A 25,945-nucleotide genomic window follows, 5' to 3' on the forward strand; every position below is an offset into this window, starting at 1 on the left:
ACTTGGACTTGTTGAGTACAAAGTCCTTCATCACATTATAAATCAGGGCTCCTATATTTATCTTCTCTCCACTAATTATTTTTGCTAGTAAAAGGTAGTCATCTTGATTGAGGTGGGAGAAGCTTCCAGATTTATTGATCATGCTTCGTGAATAGATGTAGTGAATTATTCTATAATAATCACACATCTGTTTAGGAGGAAAACTGAGCTTACCAGGAAAATTGTCACTCTGCATTAGAATCTTGTAAGCCTTGATATCATTCATTTCTCCTCCCCTCACATGATCTTCTGTCCCTAGCAACTCATTTAGCTTAACAAGAGTAAAAAAAATAGTTCTACCCCTGAGGTGTGTTTTGAGATAATCATTTACGAGATTATTCTGCTCATCATACTCCTCACAGGATTCCATATTGCAATAGAATCGCTTGACTACTTCAGGACAATATTCTCCTCCAATAATTAACTAGTTTGAGTAATATTTCAGAGGATCATCCAAATCCAACCTAATTTTCTCTTTGGTTTTTAAACTATCCAAGTTTATAGATACTACTAGACAAAAATTTCTGGTGGCAAAATCAGCTTTGAACTTCCCTTGGTTTATGTCCTTAGCTAAATTCCCAATTAGAAATTCAGATGGCTCGGAAGGTATACCTTGGCCAGAAGACTGTTGAGACACACGCTCTCCTGTTCTCTGTTTCTTGTGCCATGGTTGTTTGGGAACAAGAATTCTTAATGCGGCCTCCACAGCTTTCTGAACTGAAGCTTCATCATTGGATTCTGTTTCAGATTCTTCGGTCATAACTGGCAACTTGGACTTTGAGCGAGGAGACCATCTCTATGGTATAGGTTGCCCAGTTCCTTCGGCTTGGTTGTCTCTGATTTTAAGCACTCCCTTTTTCTTCGAAGGCTCTTGCCTCACTTTAGGTTTATATCTCTTTTTCGTTGTAGGAGTAGCAACCTCTTTAGACTGGGTTTGCTTTTCTGTGTTTTCTTCCCGGTCACTTCTAGGTAGCTTGACCCTTACTATTTTCTGTTATACTGAAGGATTCTGAGAGATTGATTGGTGAAAAGAGTGTTCGAAGGGTGCAGTAAAGATCAAGGGTGTTTAAGGAGTGATTTCGAGTGGAAAAGAATGAGTAATTTAATGGAGCAATGAATTTTGGACCGTTGTACAAGAACAGGGGTAATGGTTTTACCGAGTTAGGGTTTTGATAATTGAAGGGGTTTTCAAAATCTGAACGTTATAAACACTAAAATTATCAATCAAGTTATTGATCAATGAGTGATCGATCACGTGTTCAATAAATAAGAAGAACACACAAGAACATTGAAGACAATTATCGATCACGTTATCGATAAATGTTAATTTAAAAAAAAAATACATACCTGGTCTGGTTTATTGATCATTTGATCGATTAACAGTTTATCGATAAGCTTATCGATAATTCTTACCCATTTGACTATTGATTGAGCTCAAGATATTATTATCTTTTCATTACTTTATCCATGATTTTGTGGTATTTTCTGGCCTTTTTAATGATAATTGTGCTTAATTTAGATTAAGAGTCCTTACTTTGAGTTAATATCTTTTTGAGGGTAAAATTGTCATAATTGGTTATTAATTGTATTCAATTAATTTCTAGGACAATTGATACTTCAATTTGTTGCTTTCCATTGTAGGACACTAAAGATTGGGGCCAAAATTGAAAAACTCAAGGCAAAAGAAGCAGGAAAGGACCCTCTGCCTAAGTTCGCCGCGGCAAACTTCTTCCTTCGTCGCGGCGAAAATCATCTGTTGAAGCAAGGCTCTCTGCCATGTTTCGCCGTGGCGAACCTCTCGAATCAACAAATCTCAGACCCGACCATTTCGGGAAATTTTGACCTACCCATCCCCAGAAACCTACCCATGCACGCAAGTTTCGGGTTACAAACCCTATTTTGGGTATGATGAGATGAGATTATCACAATTCAGCCTCCACCTACGTCTCTTTCATCCTCTTCTCTCATTTCCACCTCAGAAACCCTAATCCCATTTCCATTCCTTCCATCTGCTGCTACCATGGCTGAAGAACAATACCTAGTTGGAGTTGATTCAAGAGTTATGACTAGCTAAGCTCCTCAACTCTTGAATATGGTGGAAGAAGCATGAGTTCCAAGAGCTTCAAAGGGGAGTTAGCTTCATCTATAAATTCTAGTTCTTTATTTATGAATTTCTAGGTCTAGGATTTGTAAATTTGGGCTAAACTATTTTGATTATGGTTGTAATCAATTCTGGATGATCATTTTGTGTATTGGATTAGTTAATGTTGAATTTGAGCTTCAATATATGTGGTTACATATATGTTTCTATGCAACTCTTTTGATACTCTCTGTCTTGCATGGTATTGTGTGATTGTTGAGTTGATCTGGGCTTGCATTTAACCAAGTGCATTAATTAATCTTAATACACACACTAAGTGAGCTTAATAGGATCTTATGAAATGGGTTACATTGATTAAGATCCTAGACTTAAAGAGTTCTTTAAGGTTTTTCATTTAGAAAACTTGGTGATTTCTACTCTCACAAAATTATTTTGAACTATGATTGCTTCAAAGCTGTATTCAAGAGATTACATATCATTAACTTCGCTTCATTACTACTATCTTAGAAAAATCCAAAAAACATAGTAACTTAGATTTGAATTAATTGCATTCAGTTTTGGCATTTCATTAATTGTTAAAAACACCAAAAACCCCCTTTTTCATTACTCTGCATAGCATTAGTCTAACTTAGATAGCTAACTAAGGCTCCCAAAAGAGAACGACCCGAGTTTGCACTACTGCATAGCTTGGATAAATTTTTGAGCGAGAACTTCTAAGCGAACGATAACAAAGGCTCTCTTATCCTCGTTGCTCTTGATCCATGTGTTGATCAATAATTGAGTGATCGATCAGCTTATTGATAACATTCCTTCCAACTTCTTTCTATTGCTCCATATACCTTATTTATCGATCAATTGATCATAAATCAACCCTTTCTTACAGTATGATTATCGATGTCTTTATCGATCATTCCATACTCTGTTTGCCTCTGTTTTTCCATGACAAAACAGAGCTTCCTGCAAAACAAATTTCTATACACTCCGATACTTAAGTTAGTCTTTTAATCATCAAAACTTTAAATCTAAAGACTTAAATTAGAGAGATGATGTGAGATTTCTTACAACTCATTGGGATTTACTATTCCTAATTCTCTTTTGAAGTAATTGAACTTTTGTTGATCGAGAGGCTTCGTGAAAATGTCTGCTATTTGATATTCAGTGGGGATGAATTCTACCTTTACATCTTTCTTTTAAATATGGTCCCGAATGAAGTGATGTTGAATGTCAATGTGCTTGGTTTGGGCATGGTGAACTGGATTCTTAGATAGGCTTATTGTGCTCGTGTTGTCACATAGAATTGGAATCTCCTTCAAGTTGATTCCCAAATCTTGTAGTTGCTGTTTTAACCATAGAATCTGAGCACAACAGCTGGCAGTGGCAACATATTCTGATTCTGTGGAGGATATTACCACAGTATTCTGCTTTTTGCTTGACCACGAAACAAGGCATCCTCCCAGAAATTGACATTGTCCACTGGTACTTTTTCTGTCTGTCTTATAGCCTCCATGATCAACATCTGAGTACCCTATTAGATATTCTGTGCCTTTCTTCGGATACCAGATTCCCAAATTTTGTGTTTTGATAAGATATCTGAGGATTCTCTTGATGGCTTCTTCATGTGATTCCTTGGAGATTGATTGGTATCTTGCACATATTCCCACATTGAATTGGATATCCGGTCTGCTTGCCGTGAGATAGAGTAGTGATCCAATCATTCCTCTATACTTGGTCAGATTCACATCCTTGCCTTTCTCATCTGCGCCTAGTGAGATGGTTGAGCTCATAAGAGTCTTCACACTTTTAGCATTTTCTAATCCATATTTCTTTAGTAACTCCTTGAGATACTTCGTTTGGGATATGAATATGCCATTTCTCTTCTGCTTGATTTGTAATCCCAGAAAGAAGTTCAATTCTCCCATCATTGACATTTAGAACTCACCCTATATTAACTTGGCAAACTCTTGACAGAGATCCTCATTAGTAGCTTCGAATATAATATCATCCATGTAAATTTGAACAATTAACAGTTCCTTTCTACTTCGTTTAATGAAAAGTGTAGCATCTACTTTGCCTCTTTCAAAACCTTTTTCTATCAGGAAATTGCTAAGCCATTCGTACCAAGCTCTATGAGCTTGTTTTAAACCATATAAAGCCTTTTTCAATTTGTAAACGTGATCAGGAAAATTGGAATCTTCAAAACCAGGAGGCTGTTCGATAAAAACTTCTTCTAAAATATAGCCGTTCAAAAAAGCACTTTTAACATCCATTTGATATAATTTGAAATCTTTTATGCAAGCAAAGGCTAAAAGTACTCGTATGGCTTCCAATCTAGCTACTGGAGCATATGTTTCCTCATAATCAATACCTTCTTCTTGATTATAGCCTTTAGCTACTAGTCAGGGTTTGTTCCTGACGATTTGCTTAGATTCATCGAGCTTATTTTTGAATACCTATTTGGTGCCTATGACCGGATGGTCATTAGGTCTGGGTACCAATTCCTAAACTTGATTCCTCTCAAATTGGTTTAGCTCTTCCTGCATTGCTGCTATGCATAATTCATCGGATAGAGCCTCATCAACATTGGTTGGTTCAATATGTAAATTAATGTAGAGAAACGCACTTCATTGAACACTTATCTCCGGGTTTTGACCCCTTCATTGACTTCACCAATGACTTATTCCAAAGGATGATTTCTATTGTCTCCATGCTTTAGGTGTAGGGAATTGAAAGACGACGCGCAGCGGAAAAATTTTAAAACTTTCAATCCCTTTCCGGATCTGCCGATCGCGTTTAAGACAGGTAGTAAGAAGCATTACCTTTAGGCGTTCGATTCCCTGGTGACTTGATGATTCGGCCGTTCAGGATGCTTCTGCTCGCCTCCTGTGTCGTTCGAAGTCGACAACTCCGGTCGGCTTCCTCTACCGGTATCCACACGAGTAGCCCTCAACCTCGAACGGCGTGCCAGCGCCTATGTCCGTCTAGGGTTTTAGGAATCCGTCCTCTCTCCTCTCTTAGGCCGTCTCTTATCTGTTGGTTCTCTCTCAGTTAAACCCTAGCTCCTCATATCAAATATATAGGATGCTATATAGGTTTAATTAATAATATTTAATTTCGAAATTAACTCTAAATTAATTCCGAAATTAATACAATATCAAATATTGCCTAATCAGATAAGAGAACAATTAAATAAATATGGTTTAAATTAAATCTGTCTCACAGATTTAATTCACTTATTTATTTAATAAAGAGATGACGGAATTTATATATATTTAATTTATCCTTATAAATTAATATCTCTTATATTTATATATATATATACGAATTTATATATATATATACACGTCCACCCTATTTATTCATTGAATCTGGACATATCTTAGATTCAATGAATCTGGACATCATAACTCGTGTTGGGCTATTTTGTGTGCGACCCTGTAGGCCCATATGAAGTTGGCAGTGGGCCATTAACTATAATGACTCACAAGTCGTAAGCGGTCTCTAGCAAGACATCACGACTACCCAAAACATATGAGGATCATTGAACGATGCAACCTTTCATACAACCATATCACGTCCCTTTTGTCACACGACATTTTGGTCATGGATGAGGCATGGAGAACGTCATCCTCCTATTCATGACCGTTACTTTCTCGATCCCTGAGCAGTCTGAGTATAGAAACGGAACTACCTTTCCATTATAGTATGGCCATACATTTCTCAGACTCACTCATCGAGGGGCCCAGTAATGTCTCTCTACGAATGTGAGGGACAAATTCCATCTTGACCATTCACATTCCTCCGCATGAAAAAACCACTAAGCCTGAACATAGTCTTTATGATCACTCGGTCAAAAGTGACTTTTGACTAGGTCAAAGCTAAGCGTTTCTCATGTAGGAATCCATGATGATCTCAGGTCAAAGGGCATAGTGACGTGGTTTGTATATGAGAGAAGCTTATGACTTAACCCATGCAGCTCTCTCATAGCGGGTCGGTCCAACACCTTGTACTCTTACATGTGCCTATGACTTTAATTTATATCTCTATATATCTTTAAAGTCATACTGGTCTTATTTCATCTTTGCTCCCACATAGATGACCGACCAGGGACATTTAGGATAAACCATAAGTTATCCAAGGATAGTCATCACAGTAAACATGCAAACAATATGATAACTTAATTAATAAATTCATAAATTAACAATGTTCAAAACAGAATGATTGGCCCCTAGGGCACAATTTCCAACATCAGGTTGTTCTAAATTTTCTTGAGAAGGCGATTCATTTGAATCATCCTTGTTTTCTAAAGACTCTTCTGAAAGTACTTTGTTTGGAGATTTGTTCAAGTTCAATTTTTCAAAATTTTGAACTATCTCAGCATCATCATCTAGAGGTTTTAAAATCAACTCAGTTTCAGCAAACACAACATGTATTGACTCTTCAACAGTGAAAGTACATTTGTTGAAAACTTTATAAGCTTTACTACGATTAGAGTAACTGAGAAATAAACCTTCATCAGCTTGAGGATCAAATTTAACTAGATTTTCTTTATTGTTGTTGTGAATGTAGCACTTGCTCCCGAAGATCTTTAGATGAGCCAGGTTAGGCTTTCTTCCTTTGTACAGCTCATACGGAATTTTCCCGAGCAGTGTTCTGATGTATGCTCTATTGGAAATGTAACAAGCCGTGCTCATTGCTTCAACCCAAAACACTTGTGAAATCCCTTTCTCATTCAGCATTGCTCTTGCCATTTTTGTGAGCACTCTGTTCTTTCTTTCCACAACTCCATTCTGTTAAGGAATTCTCGGTTCTGAGAAATTGTGGTCAATCCCATGCTCATCACAGTAATCTATGAACTCATTGTTCTCGAATTCTCCTCCATGATCAGACCTAATTGACACAATAGAGATACCTTTCTCATTTTGGACCTTTTTGGCAAAAATGATGAATTCATTAAATGTCTCATCTTTAGAGGAAAGAAATAGAGTCCAGGTGAATCTCAAATAGTCATCAACTATCACAAGAGTATACAGGTTTCCACCGAAACTTTTGACTCTTGACAGACCAACCAAATCCATATAAAGCATTTGGAGTGGCCTTTCAGTTGAGACTGTCTTCTTTGATTTAAACGAGGACTTTGTTTGTTTACCCTTCTGGTAAGCATTATAAATAATATCATGTTTATATTGAATTTTAGGTAAACCAATAACCAAGTCCCTTTTTGTTAATTTTAAAAGTTGATTCATGTTAACATGTGCAAGACGTTTATGCTAAAGCCAACTTTTCTCCTTTTTGCAAATAAAACAGTTTTCAGAAAGTTTTGAATCAATTTGAATAGTATAACAATTACCATCCCTTAGAGCTCTTAGCTTTACATTCAATTCCTTCTTCTTCAGTGGTAAGTCATCTTTACTTATCACTAGGTATTCCCCTGAGTCGAAGATCACCCAGTTGTTTTGTCAGTACTCTAACTGACACTGAGCAGATTGTGACACAAGCCTTCTACGTAGTACATGTAAAACCTTTTAGTCTCAAAACATTATAAACTCGTCATAAAGTCACTACTATGGTAGAAAAGGAAAGATGTTACAACAAACTAACATAGTAGAAAGAAATTTGCATAAATTTGAGAAATTGACATTTAAACTCGGTTCAAACTCAAACTCTGTTGCATGTAACTAAAAATCATTCATTAACATCCACTGGGCTTTCGAGCCTCCGGCCCAGGTAACAAGAGACATCAACATTATCCCATACAATTGGTTTCCAACAATGTATATCAAAGTTTCACAAAACACTAGAAATGGCCTCCGACCAACCAAAAGATAAGGAGATAACATTCCCTCCAGTTTACAATAAGGCCAGGCAATCAAAATATTTCAAAAGGGGCCCCAAATGTGGCAATATACAACTAGCTATACATATACAAGGGCTAGAGGCCTAAAGCTAACCAAGCTCAAGCCTCTGCGTCTCTTCCTAATGACACATGTCTAGAACCTTCACCTGAAAACATTGTAAACCATGGGGTGAGATAAACGTCCTAGTAACCAACCTTTCCAATTCAAGGTACAAACTAAATAGGTGCTCGTGAGGTGTCAAGTGGGGCAGTTCACAAGTAATATTATAAATGATAGCCACAACAAGTCATGCAAGTACAATGATGCAATCCCATCAACCATATCCCTCACTTTGGGGGATTTTGAGGAGTTGAACTCGGCCTATCCCTCACTATGGGGGACGTAAGGAGCCATAAAAGGCCTATCCCTCACTCTGGGGGACTTAAGGAGACAAAAGGCCTATCTTTCACTATGGGGGATGTAAAGAGCCAACCATCATGCATTAATGGAGGCCTTACCACGTGGTAGTAACAATCAAAACTCTCACTAATTCCCAATTCATGCATCATGCTCAAACCATAATCAAAGAGTAAATGATCATTTCGCAATTAACTTCTTTCAGTGGCCTATCTTTCACAAGTTCCAGATTCATTCAATATCAAATGAAACCCCACAAGACGGTTTTCCTTTTCAATATATAACATACACTTTGAACACAGTTATTACTTGGAGCCCAAAACATAAATCCACTCACAATACCACAAAAGCATGTACAAAGGATTGGAAAGTGGTTACCTCTCGCCTGAGCAAGGAATAACAAACCAACAATACGGCCCCGTGCACCAACAAGGCTTACAACCGGTCTAAACAAGCACACAAACACACAACCATCATGTATTAGCTTTCAACTAATAATATGGCCAAAACAACACTTGGAGACACAAAATTCCTAGCTCCAACCAAAACTCTACCCAACTGAAAAGGGTATAACCATCAAGGCAACACTCCAAGGTCATAAAAAAAATCCATTAAAACCTTAATTCCTCTCCAAACATTAATTAAAATTCATAACCTCAAGGACCCACTATAGGAATTCAACACCCAAACATCCCATTTGAACAATAGAAGTCTTAATAACATTCTAAACTGATTAAATATCCAATTTAACCCTTCTTAACATAACCCAAATCACAAAACTCAAAATCAATCTCCACATTATCATTCTCAATCGCAAACCTCCCATTTCCATAAACCCTAACTTCAAAAACTCAAAGTTCTTTAAATCCAAGAGAACTACACCGATTAAATACTTAGACTAATCTAAAGCAATCAATTAAACTCAAAACAATCTGTCAGAAACCTCAATTCCATCATAACCTAGAAAACTCTAGGGTTCCACCATAAATCCTTAGAAATTCCAAGAAAGAAAGTAGATTAGAGGTTAAAATCACTTACTTGAGGTAATGGATCCTTAGAAATGCCCCCTCCAAGCTAGAAATTCGAAACCCTAGCAGAGCCTCTCTCTCTTCCTTCTGATTTTCTATTTTTCGCACATCTGACTCTCCTCGCAACTACATAGATTCGACCCCCTTCGCGGCGGCGAACCTAGAACTTCACTGCGACGAACTAATCCCGAGAGGGATTACTCGCCTGAAAGTCTGAATTCACCGCGGCGAACTCCAGTCTTCGCCACGGCGAAAGCTCCCTGAGAGGAAACTCTCGCTCGCCCAGAAAACCTTCGCCACAGCATACCCCTAACTTCGCAGCGGCGAAACCTTCCCGAAAGGACACTCCCCCTGGAACTCTCAGTTACCTCAAACCTAAGCCAAACACCAAGATCAAGATTAAATTACTAATCTATCCTCAAAATAACCAAAAGAGGTTATTAAAACCCGATAAAACTTAGGATGTTATAGTACACATCTTCAGCCTTCATCCGTTTGTCACTTCCTATTTCTTCGATTCTAGCAATTCTTCTAGATTGATTGCCACTAAAGCTCACTTTGCCCTCTTCTCTTGGTTTGAGTGATGTGAACTTCTTGGCATCACCTGTCATATGTCTAGAGCATCCACTGTTGATGTACCATTTGTTTGTTCTGGATGTTTTGAGACATACCTGCAACAGCACAATCATATTTTAGGTACCCATACATTCTTGGGTCCTTTTTGGTTAGTATAGATTGTCCTAGGCACATAAGTACCTTTGGGCACCCATTTTAATGTCCCGTAGGTTCCTTTCTTCTTGTGATGACAAAAAGAAGTTGTGTGACCTTTATAGTTGCAATAGGAACATAATGCAAAAGGATTAGAGGAATGAATAGTATTTCTAAAAAAGGTAAGATGCGACTAACCACCACTCTTCTTCTTTCCTTTTCTCTTATCTTAAGTGGGATCATATCCTATTTCGGTTTTATCCATTGAGCACCGTTGGCCTCCCAGAATTACTTTGAGCATTTCACTACCCTTGGTGAATTTTTCCAATGTTTTTGTGAGCTCCTTGGCTTTCTGCTTGTTCTGCTTATATTCTATGCATACTGGAGCTGTGGTTTCTGTTTGCTTTGCTTGCTGTTCCTCCAGAAGCTTTATCTTTTTCTTGGAGCTTACCAACTCCTTTGCAATTCTTACTAATTCTGAATGTAATGCATTGTATTTAGATTGTAATTCATCATAAGAGGGTTCAAGAGTGATTACCTCATCTGTCTCTGAGTCTTCATCTTCCTGAGCCTTGAGATAGATGTTCGCTATTTCTTCATCGTCGCTTTCTTCTTCCTCTAAGGAACTATCTCCCCAGATTGATGTTACAAAGGCCTTCTTCTTTCTGAACTTTTCTTTCTTCTTGTCCTTATCTTTCATCTTGGACAGCTGTGGACACTCTGCTTTGATATGTCCTGGCTTTTTACATTCAAAGCAAATGATTGGATCCTTGGGCTTGTTTTGAGATGTAGAGGCTTTACGTTCTGATTAAAACCTCCTTCCTGCTTTGTTCCTATAGAATTTCTTGAACCTTCTGACTATAAGGCCCATTTCATCATCTTCCAGGTCCTCTTCATCGTCATCCTCACTTTCTTGAGTTCTGAGAGCGATGCCTTTGTGATTTTTCTCATTCATCTCCTTTTTGCATTTCTGCTTGCTCTCATACTCTGCTAGACTTCCAAATAGCGCTGTAACAGAGCTAATTGATTCTCCCTTTGTTTTCTCAATGGCTGTTACTTTCGGCTCCCATTCTTTCATGAGATCGCTTAAGATTTTCGTCACTTGATCTTCTTCACTATACTTCTTTTTGAGTACAGTGAGATGATTTATGAGGTGCAAGAATCTAACTTCCATGTCTTGGATGCACTCTCCATCCTTCATTCTGAACAATTCAAATTCTATGGTGAGAGTGTTGATTCTGCTCTGTTTTACGCTAGTTGTTCCTTCGTGAGCAACCTCCAGTGCCTCCCACTTTTCCTTTACAGTTTCCAAACGGGAAACTCGAAAATACTCTCTTTGGCTCAGTGCACAGGTTAGTATGTTGATAGCTTTATCATTTAGTGTCACCAACTTCTTGTCTTCTTCATCGAACTCCCTGAGACTCTTATGAACTTGTTGACCGTCTATAATTTTCATCGAAATGTAGTTGTCATGTTCGATCACATCCCATAATCCATACTCAATAGCTTTGATGAAGATCTTCATCCTCATTTTCCAAAAGGTGTAGTTTTCTCCATTGAAGCCAGGTGGCTTTAATGTTGAACACCCATCAGGTAGCCCGCTGTCTCCAAAACCTACCATAGGATCTCTCTTCAGACTGTTAAGTCTTTACTGAAGAGACCTGCTCTGATACCAAATGTTAGTAGCAGTCTCACCCAAAAATGGGGTGAATTGGGTGAGTTATGAAAATTTAAACGTATTGAAACAGTGAAATAAATAAAAATAGAGAGCTTTAAGTTAGAAGGATTTCATCGCAGAGCAAAGACACAGGATTTATACTGGTTTGGTTCAAACCACTTAACCTACGTCCAGTCCTCAGAACACCTCTGAAATTTCCACTATGATCCAAGATTAAACGGGCTCTTGGCACCTCAGTACAGTAATTGATTTCATCAATCACTCCCCTTTACTACCCGTAAGGTTACAATCCCTCTCAAGAGTCCACATTCTTGAGTTACTCTCAGAAAATGAGTAAATAAGGTGTATCTGTCTCTCTCACAGAGTAAATGAATATGAAACACTGAAGCTCGGTGAAAACAAAGTATTGAATGCAACAGTAAATATTTCAGCAGAGGGTAGCTCGCGTATTCAATTATCATTCAATGCTAGCTGTTGGGAGTTCAGTTGCAATGGCTTTCGCCATTAATGCTTCTGACATGGTAGGTTACACGCTACTAAATAACCATTGAATAACCGTTGAGTTTGCTTCGTATTCTGTAACAATACTTCAATCTAATAATTTTTTCTTTCAGGATGAAACTCATGAAGATAATTGATCAAGTGATAATAATGAACATTCATGTGGTAGTTGGAAAGGGAATCAATCAGTTACTAGATGCATTAAACATGAACTGAACATCTTTGATCGAAGTCATGATCGATGGCTGGTTGATCGATCAAGTTATCAATTAATCAAAGTGAAAGATTTTGAAATAGATAACTATATTTATCGATCAAGTTATGGATTAACTGATGATCTATCAAGTGATCGATAAATGAATAAGAATGACTTCAGAAAGATTATGCAGAAAAGGGTTTAAGATCACCTATTGCTTTGAATCTCTTAAAATAGAGAATTAAGATTATCCTAAAGGCTGAGAAAAGCTTGAAGAGTAATTTTCAACAGATTTTGAGAATCACTGTAACTTGTTGATGTTAACTGAAAAGAGTTAATGATCGATCAAGTGATCAAAAACTGTTTGATCGATTATGTTATCGATAAAGCTGAGTGGGAGAAAATAGATTTTCGAAGAACAATGATCGAATACTTTATCAATAAACAAATGATAGAAAAACTGATCGATAAAAGATCAAGAAAAGTATTTCACGATGAAAACACAGATTGTATAATTTTTCAAGTAGTTGATCAATTAAAGATTGATTGATCAAGTTATCGATAAAATAATGTTTAAAAGACTTATTTCACAAAACCAGAAAAGAGTTTGATCGATCACATTATGTGAAAATAGAAGTTTCAGAAGTTTGGATGATCGATCATTTCATCGATAATTAAATGATCGATCAGGTGATTGAAAATAAACTTAAAACTGATTAGTGCAGTGAGAAGGTGATGATTGATCATTTGATCGATAAACCACTAATCTATAAAGTGATCGATAAAGAACTTGTCGACATACTTAAACATATCGATAAACAGATAAGTTATGATGTAATGACAGAACAAGTTATCGATAAACCTTTGATCAATAAAGTGATCGATAAATGGTGATTAAGACAAAATACAACGTGAGTAGGAAGCTTTACCATTTATCTGTCTTCTCATCGATGACATATTTATCGATCATGTGATTGATAAAAACTTAACAAATTTGTGTCCCATTATCTGTCAGTTGTTCGATCATTAGATTATCGATCAATTGATCGATAATTTTCTGCAGACTTCTATATAAAACAGTGTTAACAATGATCGATCAACACATACAATTTGAATTATCTATCAAGTTATCGATTAACATTTCTGCTAAGTTACTTGTTTACACAGTAATTTGATCTGTCATGTGATCGATAAACCCTTGATCGATCAGGTGATTGATCAACTTACTAAAACACAGATTACTCAATTTGTTATCATCAAAACCCTTAAATCTAACAAATAGTTTGAAGAAAATGAGCATAATAGTGTATAGCAAGTTCGCAAATTTCACAATGGAGTGCAGAGACATTTTTATTATGAAAGCGATCTAGAAACATGTGGATGAGATATTAAAAACTAGGGTATCCAAGATGTTTATGGCAGAGAAAGAGATCACTATCCCTTAGGAGGGAAATTTTATTGCAGACACAAGTGTTTGTAACAGAGGATTCATCAAAGTAGTATGGGCCATCAAATTCCTTAGCACTCCCAATCATCTTCCCGGTTAAGAGGTCTTAGAATAAACAGTAAGTATCATAAAAACCAGTATAGCATCTTTTATGTTTAGCGATTTTATGCACAAAAATTAAATTGCATTTTAACTTGGGAACATGAAGAAAAGAGTGGAGGACAAGGTGATTAGATATATGAATATCTCCAATGGCAATAGTAAAGAGAGATGTATCAACAATTTTAACATGAAGAGAGCCATCACAAGGAGTATATGAAATAAATAATTTGCTATTATCTATCATATGATTAGGGGCACCTAAATCAATTATCCAACACCTACCTGTGCACATGCTTTGGATGAGGTTTAAGGCATATAGAAAGTTATCTTTATGGACCACAATAGCGATAGGCTGAGTGTGTCAAGACTGACCAGGAGATTGTAGATTGCTGAGCATGTTTATGAGTTTGGAGATTTGATCATTGGAGATAGTAAGGGAGGTAGTTGGTTGTTCTGCTCCCTTTTCTATGCTAGCGATATACCGACGTCCTCTGCCTCGCTTTGGTTTCCAATCCATTGGTTTCCCATGTAAATCCCAAAATATGTCTTTAGTGTGTCTAGTCTTTTTGCAATAGTCATACCTGGGTTTCAGTTTCTGATTTTTGACACCAACATTGTGAGACATTAAGGAAAATAACTTCAGAGTAGAAATCATAGGTACAGGAGCAAGCAACATGATGTGGCGTCGCGAATCTTCATACCTTACTTCTGCAAATGCTTCGCAGACCACAAGCAAAGGGACCTAACTAAGGAGACAACTACGGACAACATCAAGGTTAGAATTGAGACTAGCAAAGAACTCAAAGCGTCATTCTTTGTCTATGTTCCCTTTGTAAAGGACAGCATCCTCAACACAATGCTATGTGTTGTCATTATGAAGATCAAGTTCCTGCCACAGGGCTAACATGGTTAGATAATAATCATTTAACAATATAATCTAATACCTTGCTTGAGCTGTCATAGCTTCATTCGAATCACAAAAACTTGGGACACATTTTCACCGTTAGAGTAGCCCTCGCGTACAACATTCTATACATCACATGCAGTAGGCAAGAAGACAAAACTCCTCTTAATGGTTGGTGCCATCATGTTAATCAACCAAGAGGAGACCATCGAGTTCTCAGTCTTCCAGAGAAGCATGGTTTAGTGTTAGTGGATGATGAACATCGTGCATCACCGATGAGGTAGCCCATCTTGCCTACACCTTCAACCACGAGTCAAATGGATTGAGCCCACTCACGATAAGTATCACTGGTGATTTTCTCTAGAATGATTAGGACAGAACTCCCACCCAGGCCCTATGTCAGATGGGAGTGCATGGAGCCTTCGGGCTCCAACATCAACTTGGTCGACTCGCTCTTCTCAGGTGATTGCGACATGATAGTAGCACAGGGATTAAATGGTGATTAACACCCACAATTGCTCTGATACCATGTGAGTAAATCTGTGAAACTATATATTCTATTACCTTGTATATAGCAGAGAGAATGTATAGGGATTTAAATAGTTGGTAGGAACTATACAAGGAATGAAATCAATCAATAAACACAATTAAATTTCTTCGCTTCTTCCTCTCTTCTCCCACTTGCTTTCAGTTCTCCCCCAGGGTGTTGGTTGACCAAAATGAGAGGAAATAAGAGAATGAGATAGTTCTAAGTGATCTCATATCATTTATAAACCAAATTTCATAATTTCCCATCTTAACATTATTATTGTTTTAATGCTTTCTCATGACCTAATAACCAAAATATATTGATAAAATAAAAAAAAACACCGTGCAAATTGTGAAATTGCAAATAAAGTATTTTTTTTTACAAAAATTTGTTGTTATTTCCCATTTAATTGTTGTCAAAACCTTATACAAGTCTTGTAATGAGTCCTAATTTACAATTTTGCAAATTTTAGGGTCTATTTTTCATGACTTTTTCATATATATTTGATCCTCTATATTTGCATTCAGTTTTATTTTTGCTTGCGGTCTTAGTCCTTCAAACATAGTGCTGTTAACTTCGTCTAACGAAAAATGCTAACTCGTCAAACTTAGGTGATATGTATGTAATTAAATACCTAAAATTTTTAGTCTTCATTGTGTTAATTATGGGTTCGCTTAGTTTCTCTCACTCTCATCTCTCACCCCCGATAAATAAGCATATTCTTAGAAAATAAATTATATTTTTATATATTTATGATTTTAAACTAATTTTTTATTTTCTAATTCGATTATTTGTACTATTTTAGAATTTTAAAATGTTCTAAAATGACATCATTGCCCTTGTCCTCCCAGTAACTACTTTTGTATAACTATTGATTACTTTTGTTTTCAAAATTCCCATGACTACTTTTATATAGCTATTAATTACACAAGAGTTGTAAATAATGAAACAAAAGTTGTCACTAGATTTTCAACAACACTTTATGAATGCATTTTTTGAGTTTTTAAAATAAAAGTAGGTAATAGCAAAATTAAAGTAGTTAATAACTAAACAAAAGCAGTTACCAAATTTTTTAAAATGAAAGTAGTCAATCACGAGACAAGAGTAGTCAATTACTGAATGAGAGTAGCCATCAAGTTCTAGAAACAAATGTAGTCAATACATAAGAAAAAGTCGCCATTGGAGTTTCAGTAACTGATCATCGAGGTTTCGGCGACATGTCGCAACAGCTTCAATGGCTAGCCACCGGAGGGGTCACTAATACTAAAGCTCTAGCGGCTGGAAACTAGCTAAGAGTTCTAATTAAGATGGCAAATCTTTGGGGGGGGGAGAGGAAAATAGTGAAGGATATTTATGTCATTTCACAAGATTGAAAAATTTCGAAATAGCATAAGAGGTCTAATTTGGAATTTCAAAATTTACCCATATTCATATGTCATTTATCAATTTTTAGGTTACTTTATTGTCTCCTTTCCTTATTTGTGTGTTATGAAAACTGGAAGAGAGAGTTCATTAGTTCAAAATTTATTGGTAGAGTCATTATCAAACAGGCCGGCTGTTGTATTTACTTCTAAAGTTATACATAAAATTTTCTGGTGCTCATGCTCATACACAACACCCCATCCCATGATTTGTTTAAAAGTTAAAAAATTAATTAACTTTAATTAAAATTTCAAATGAAATCGTGTGTTGTCATAGACACACGCCTACTCTCACAGTCTTTGTAATTCTCATAAGTTCTATAGGGAAGAAAAAATAAATTCAGAGAAAGAGTTGTGGTAGAACAATTACTAATCTAACTTTAGTTTAAAAAAAAGTGTCCCTCTAATTATAATTGCTTAATTCCTAACCTAAAACCACAATCCCGTGTTTGCTTCTATTGTTCCTAAGCTTTTCTTTTTGGAATTAAAAATGGATACAATAATATTATTAATATTTCAAATTAGTTCAAAATAAAGAAGGTAAAAAAATGGCGGGATTCAACAGGCTAAACAATTGAGGCCTGAGAAGAAGAAAAGTAAAAGAAAATTGTTCATGTTAACCTGCTGCTCAGTTCGTCAATCCACACCATCAGTAAAATTTGTTAAAAGTTATAAAAGTTTAAGAGAAAGGGTAAAGTATATAGGGTTCTCCAAGTTGCTGAATATAGATTGTGAGATACTCCCCCAGGACTTATTTTTGTCTTTTATTCAATTGTACGATCCAATGGCACACCAATTCATACTTTGGGGGAGGACAAAAGAAATTGAGGCAAATGATGTAAAAAAATTACTTGGTGTACCCCATATTAGGGAAGAGGTGAGAGCAGATATGGAGGAAGATGATGAGACATATAAGAGGTTGAGGGGGAATTATGGTAAAGTTGTATACAACAAGATACTAGTTGACATAAAATCTAGGAAGGATGAAGAACAATTTGAATTCCTATGTATGTTGTACACATTTGGGACTTTTTTAGGTTTGACTTGGTAGTGTGTTTGATTAAGTAGTGATTTGAAAAGTATGATTGGGCAATATACATCATGGATGACCTCTACAAAGAGATGGAAGATTATGTGAACTTGTTTAGGAAGTAGGAGGATGATAGTTGCAATGTGGGTGGATACTTGTACTTCTTGCTGCATCTTTTTTAGTTATACATTTTCTTAAATATATTTGTTACTATTTCATTCAATTAGATTATATGGAGTAGTTTGTGATTACTATCGCAGTGATATTTGGGTAAGAAATTCCCTTGTCAAGAGTACATGGTCATGACTCAAAAAATGCTATTGAGTATTAGATAGACAAGAGAATAAAAGAATTGATTGAAAAAGATTTGAACAGTAGCATAGGCCTATTGTACAAAAACAAGTCCACAAAACTGCTTGTTGAGCAAGAAGAAAGAAGAACTTCAATAATGTGGTTAACAACTTTAGTTACACTATTAACAAGTTGAGTAATTCCATTAACAATAGGTTTTTCATGAAATCCAAAAATCGGAATTTTTATAACTTTAGTAACACTATTAACGAGATGTGTATAACTATTAACAACTTTCGTAATGCCATTAACCAAGTCATTTGAAAGCCTCTTGAAATTTCAAGAGATTGGTCATGGAATAATAAATGGGGATTTTTACAACTTTTGTAATGTGGTTGACAATTTCATTAATGCTATTAACAAGTTTAGTAATTTCATTAACAACAGGTTTTCCATGAAATCCAAAAATTGGGATCTTGACAACTTTAGTAATACTATTAACAAGACCTGTATAGATATTAACAACTAGTGTAATGCCATTAACCATGTTATCTGAAAGCTTCTTGAAAGTTCAAGAGATTGATCAGGGAACCATAAATGGGAATTTTTTACAACTTCTGTAAGGCAGTTAACAACATCACTAACACCAGTAACAAGTTCAGTAATTCTATTAGCAATAATTTTTTCATAAATTTAAAAAGGTTCCATTTTTCCAACTCATTTCACAGGGAGATAATTTAAACATCATGCATGAACATTGAAAAAACTTCTAAAGTGCCTAATTATTACACTTTTGCAACTTCTACAATAGCTAATGTAACACCTTCACTTTTCACCAAATAACTTACCAATTAAGCAAATAGAATCACATTTGATGGCTAAAAACTCGAAAAATTCAAGACTTAAAAATTTTTATTCTTGAGTTACTATTCACAGCAACCCCTCTTTTAGCCAAATTTTGAAAAATTATAATTAATTCTAAAAAAAATCAAAATAGAGTGATTCCATGTTCTATTAGAAGATATTTGTATTATATTTTGAGTAAAAATAATTTCTAGATAAATTATCTTCAAATTCGAGCCCAGTTTTATTTTTAAAAAGTATTGTTCATTTGGTCATTTTTCAATTTTTCAGTATTTTTGCCTAACTTTGGATAGGCATAACTTCTTACACAAGTATCCATTTGAGGCGTGTCACTGAAGGGAATTGAAAGACGACGCGCAGCGGAAACAACTCGAAATTTTAAAACTTTCAATCCCTTTCCGGATCTACCGATCGCGTTTAAGTCAGGTAGTAAGAAGCATTTGCTGGAAATTGTGCCCTAGGGGCCAATCATTATGTTTTGAACATTGTTAATTTATGAGTTTATTAATTACGTTATCATATTATTTGCATGTTTACTGTGATAACTATCCTTGGATAACTCATGGTTTATCCTAAATGTCCCTGGTCGGTCATCTATGTGGGAGCAAAGATGAAATAAGACCAGTATGACTTTAAAGATATATGGAGATATAAATTAAAGTCATAGGCACATGTAAGAGTACAAGGTGTTGGACCGACCCGCTATGAGAGAGCTGCATGGGTTAAGTCATAAGCTTCTCTCATATACAAACCATGTCACTGTGCCCTTTGACCTGAGATCATCATGGATTCATACATGAGAAACGCTTAGCTTTGACCTAGTCAAAAGTCACTTTTCACCAAGTGATCATAAAGACTATGTTCAGGCTTAGTGGTTTTTCATGCGTAGGAATGTGAATGGTCAATATGGAATTTGTCCCTCACATTCGTAGAGAGACATTACTGGGCCCCTCGATGAGTGAGTCTGAGAAATGTATGGCCATACTATAATGGAAAGGTAGTTCCATTTCTATACTCAGACTACTCAGGGATCGAGAAAGTAACGGTCATGAATAGGAGGATGACATTCTCCATGCCTCATCCATGAACAAAATGTCATGAGACAAAAGGGACGTGATATGGTTGTATGAAAGGTTGCATCGTTCAATGATCCTCATATGATTTGGGTAGTCGTGATGTCTTGCTAGAGACCGCTTACGACTTGTGGGTCATCATAGTTAATGGCCCACTGCCAACTTCATATGGGCCTACAGGGTCGCACACAAAATAGCCCGACACGAGTTATGATGTCCAGATTCATTGAATCTAAGATATGTCCAGATTCAATGAATAATATAGGGTGGACGTGTGTATATATATATATATAAATTCGTATATATATATATATATAAATATAATTAATTGTTAGATTTAATTTATAAGGATAAATTAAATATATACAAATTAATTCCGTCATCTCTTTGTTAAATAAATAGGAGAATTAAATCTGTGAGACGGATTTAATTTAAACCATATTTATTTAATTGTTCTCTTATCTGATTAGGCAATATTTTGATATTGTATTAATTTCGGAATTAATTTAGAGTTAATTTCGAAATTAAATATTATTAATTAAACCTATATAGCATCCTATATATTGGTATGAGGAGCTAGGGTTTAACTAAGAGAGAACCAACACCTAAGAGACGGCCAAAGAGAGGAGAGAGGACGGATTCCTAAAACCCTAGACGGACATAGGCGCTAGCACGCCGTTCGAGGTTGAGGGCTACTCGTGTGGATACCGGTAGAGGAAGCCGACCGGAGTTGTCGACTTCGAACGACAAAGGAGGCACCAGAAGCATCCTGAACGGCCGAATCATCAAGTCACCAGGGAATCGAACGCCTAAAGGTAATGCTTCTTACTACCTGACTTAAACGCGATCGGTAGATCTGGGAAAGGGAATGAAAGTTTTAAAATTTCGAGTTGTTTTTCCGCTGCGCGTCGTCTTTAAATTCCCTTCAGCATTACCTTTAGGCGTTCGATTCCCTGGTGACTCGATGATTCAGCCGTTCAGGATGCTTCTGCTCGCCTCCTTTGTCGTTCGAAGTCGACAACTCCGGTCGGCTTCCTCTACCGGTATCCACACGAGTAGCCCTCAACCTCGAACGGCGTGCTAGCGCCTATGTCCGTCTAGGGTTTTAGGAATCCGTCCTCTCTCCTCTCTTTGGCCGTCTCTTAGGTGTTGGTTCTCTCTTAGTTAAACCCTAGCTCCTCATACCAATATATAGGATGCTATATAGGTTTAATTAATAATATTTAATTTCGAAATTAACTCTAAATTAATTCCGAAATTAATACAATATCAAATATTGCCTAATCAGATAAGAGAACAATTAAATAAATATGGTTTAAATTAAATCCGTCTCACAGATTTAATTCTCCTATTTATTTAATAAAGAGATGACGGAATTAATTTGTATATATTTAATTTATCCTTATAAATTAAATCTAACAATTAATATCTTTTATATTTATATATATATACGAATTTATATATATATATATACACGTCCACCCTATATTATTCATTGAATCTGGACATATCTTAGATTCAATGAATCTGGACATCATAACTCGTGTCGGGCTATTTTGTGTGCGACCCTGTAGGCCCATATGAAGTTGGCAGTGGGCCATTAACTATAATGACCCACAAGTCGTAAGCGGTCTCTAGCAAGACATCACGACTACCCAAATCATATGAGGATCATTGAACGATGCAACCTTTCATACAACCATATCACGTCCCTTTTGTCTCACGACATTTTGGTCATGGATGAGGCATGGAGAACGTCATCCTCCTATCCATGACCGTTACTTTCTCGATCCCTGAGTAGTCTGAGTATAGAAATGGAACTACCTTTCCATTATAGTATGGCCATACATTTCTCAGACTCACTCATCGAGGGGCCCAGTAATGTCTCTCTACGAATGTGAGGGACAAATTCCATCTTGACCATTCACATTCCTACGCATGAAAAACCACTAAGCCTGAACATAGTCTTTATGATCACTTGGTCAAAAGTGACTTTTGACTAGGTCAAAGCTAAGCGTTTCTCATGTATGAATCCATGATGATCTCAGGTCAAAGGGCACAGTGACATGGTCTGTATATGAGAGAAGCTTATGACTTAACCCATGCAGCTCTCTCATAGCGGGTCGGTCCAACACCTTGTACTCTTACATGTACCTATGACTTTAATTTATATCTCTATATATCTTTAAAGTCATACTGGTCTTATTTCATCTTTGCTCCCACATAGATGACCGACCAGGGACATTTAGGATAAACCATGAGTTATCCAAGGATAGTTATCACAGCAAACATGCAAATAATATGATAACGTAATTAATAAACTCATAAATTAACAATGTTCAAAACATAATGATTGGCCCCTAGGGCACAATTTCCAACAGTCACCACTCATTTTAAAGAGAAAAATGAGATCCTTGTGCTTATAAAATTTTGTGACCTAACTTATTTAACTGGTCAAAATCACATGGGTCAAAGTTTGTCCCCCAAAACGTTGACTTTCATCCCTGTTTTGGTTTTGCCTCTTCATACTTAAACTCTAACTTAGCATACCATCATTAAACCACATAATTGGTTATACTACCATACTTTGACATATATTTGCATCATAAAATAGCATGGTACTATCCAAAAAGATATTTACAAACATCCACATAGTTCAAGAATGGATCAAAGCCATATACATTTCATAACATCAAATATTTTCTTCAAGCATTTATCACCTCCTTTTCCTTTGCTTTGAATGTTGTAGGCCCTAAGATTTGCTTAACATGGGAGGGGTAAGATTCATAAGAATCTTGATAGCATAGTATCACATTTACAATGCCACACTCAAGCAAAGTATTACATGCTACATGAACTAGTTATCATATGCTTTCAACTCATTCACATGGCATGGAAAGGAATTAATATACTTCTCATTTAAAGCACTCAACCCTGCATAAGCTAAGGTATTACATGAATGGAGTTAAGCATCACATAACATCATAATCTCATCAATGTCATGGCATAGCAACATAGCATAGCATATAGCAATAAATACAATGCGAGAAAACATAAAATAGTACATGCTAGCTACATTTTTCAAGCTTATCCTTTACTTTACTTTCCAAACTCTTCCCTTGGTTAATATCCTCCTCTTTGGATGCCAAACCTATTGATAACACAATATGGCATCACATATTATTATTCCATTCATTATAATAACCCTTAATCATTTTTACTTGATTTTTTGTGTTATTATTTCTTAGTTTGATTCCTTAATTCCCTTGGGTCAATCTTACATAATTTTTCATATAGAATTCAAATATCAACTTAAATTTATGAAAATCCAATTCCTCTCTATTGAAATCATCTTGGTTGAATATAAGGGTTAAATTCCAAAATTTTTATTTTCAATTTTAATGCTTCCAAGCTTCCTTTCTTGGTGTTTCCCTATAAGATTTCATCATTTAAATACATTGGAAGCATCAAATTAAATTGAATCTAACTCTAACATCAATTTCTCTTCTTGCCCGAATTGATACATATATTTAGGAGTTGGATTTTCTTTACAAAATTCCATCACAACCAATCAATTCCTACCTTTTTCAAGTGTCTAATCTAGGTTTCAATCCCTTGGCTATTTTCTTCCAAATTTTTTAAAATTATGGCAGCATTTTTTCATAGGAAAATGGCCATCCAAACCACATGTAAATACCATAAAAACAACCCACATCAAAGCACAAGAGAGGATAGAAGTTTACCTTGATGTTTCCTTAAGCTTGAATGACCTTTCTCTCTTTAGAATTTGCCTTTTCTCTCTCTAAATTCAAGAGCAACAAAGCCTCTCCAAGTCTTCCTCTCTTCGCTGAAAATTCAAGTGTGGGAGGGGTATTTATAAGCTTTTCAATAACTATTTACCCTTAAACTTCAACAAAATTGCAAGGGTTAAGTGGCTAAATCCTAGCCCTTAAAAATTCTTCCAAAAATAATTGAAAATAAATTAAAAATAGGTGAATAAATCTTGTGCTTCATGAATGTGATCTTGCCACATGTCCACATGATGTCATATTGATGATGTCACTTGCTTATGTCATACCAAGATTAATTAGCCTAACTTGGTTAATTTCCTTATTCACCATAATTAACCATTTTCTAGGAACTTATTTTTATTTTTATTTTTCACTAAGCATTTTTCTCCAAAATGGGCCAATTTAGGTGTGACACATGTGCGATTTGGGCTAAAAAATTTGCAGAAAAATGCACTTCCCCGATTATCCTTAATTACACTAAATATCAGCGCAATACCAGATAAATTTTTCTTATATCCTGTCTAATCCACTGTCTCAGAAAATTCACTTTAGTGCACTATTAATCTCCTTTCAGTGTAAAGAAGTTCCATGATTTTTCTTGAACTTTAATTCAATCCAGAATTCTCTAAATTTCATTCCCAGTAAAACCGGCATTCTACCAATAATAATTTCACTTTAAATATTATTAAAGCTAACCTCCTCATCAATTGCAGTTAGGGACAATTTTATAAATTATTTTAATCCTTTAAGAAATTTTTTCACATTTTTCCAGGATTATTGAGACCTCTAGATACTTTAAATAATTAATTTTGTTTATTATTTCTTAGTGTAACTAAAAATTCTAAAAAATATAAAAAATTCTATATTTATTTATTTTCCTTTCAATAATTCCTCTAGGGCCTCAAATACTATTTTTTGACCATTAATTCTATTTTACATGATTTTCTGGGAATCTTTGGGAATTTCTAGCCTAACTTCCCAATCAATTCTTTCTTTACCGTCTTCCATGTTCCTAGTTAAGAAGCATCAACCAAATCCTACTCATATCATAGAGTATGATGATATTGCACTACAGGATGACTTGATGATTGAAGTACAACCACAAAGAATCATAGATCAGAAGGTTAAGCAGTTACTGAATAAGTCAATCCCATTAGTTAAGTGATCTGAAAGGATTTGACACAAGAAGAAATAACCTAAGAGAAGGAAGATGAAATGGAGAGCAACTAGAGCTCTTCACCTAAGGTATGTTTCAAATTTTGAGGACGAAATTTATTTTAGGGAAGAGAAATGTCATATCCTGCTAATTTTAATCCTGGTAATGTGAATAATAAATTAGACAGAAGGTTAAGTAGAAAAGTAGACTCAGAGGCAGAACAACTTTTGAGTTGAGATTTGACCCTTATCCGGACTGATATTTTTGAAATTATTAATCCAGGAAGGGCAAAATGGAAAAATTAGAAAAAAAATTTAGAAAATTCCTAGAAAATGGTGAAAAAAATTAAATTAGAGGTTTTGGATTTGATGCCCTAGAAGTGAAAATAGTATAAAAATAATTTATTACAAAATTTTCTGTAAATAGAGTTTTTTGAGAAAAACAGTGAAAAATTAGCCAAAAACAATTACTTTAAATACATAGAGGCCTTAATAATTTGGGAAAAATATGAAAAAATTATTTAAAGATTTATTTGAATTTATAAATTATTTTTGGGATCTGGAGGTGAAATGATTGATTTTAGAATATTTATTATTGAAGTCTTATTAGTAAAGCCTGATTTCAAAGAAAATTCAAAATAAATAGTTAGAGGTTGAGATTAATTCTCAAAAAATTCAGGAGTCTTCCTATATTAAAATATGATTTTAGATTGGGAGAAATAAATTTTTGGAGGTTCAAAAATATTATTGAAAATTAGATAGAGATTTTAGCCATATGGTGAAATCAGGTAGAAAAATGTTTAGAGATGTAAGGTGATATCCCTTTCTTCTTTCTG

This window comes from Neltuma alba, unplaced genomic scaffold (assembly GCF_004799145.2).
Source record: "Neltuma alba isolate B1F8T4 unplaced genomic scaffold, ASM479914v2 tig00012267_pilon, whole genome shotgun sequence".
Lineage (NCBI taxonomy): Eukaryota > Viridiplantae > Streptophyta > Magnoliopsida > Fabales > Fabaceae > Neltuma > Neltuma alba.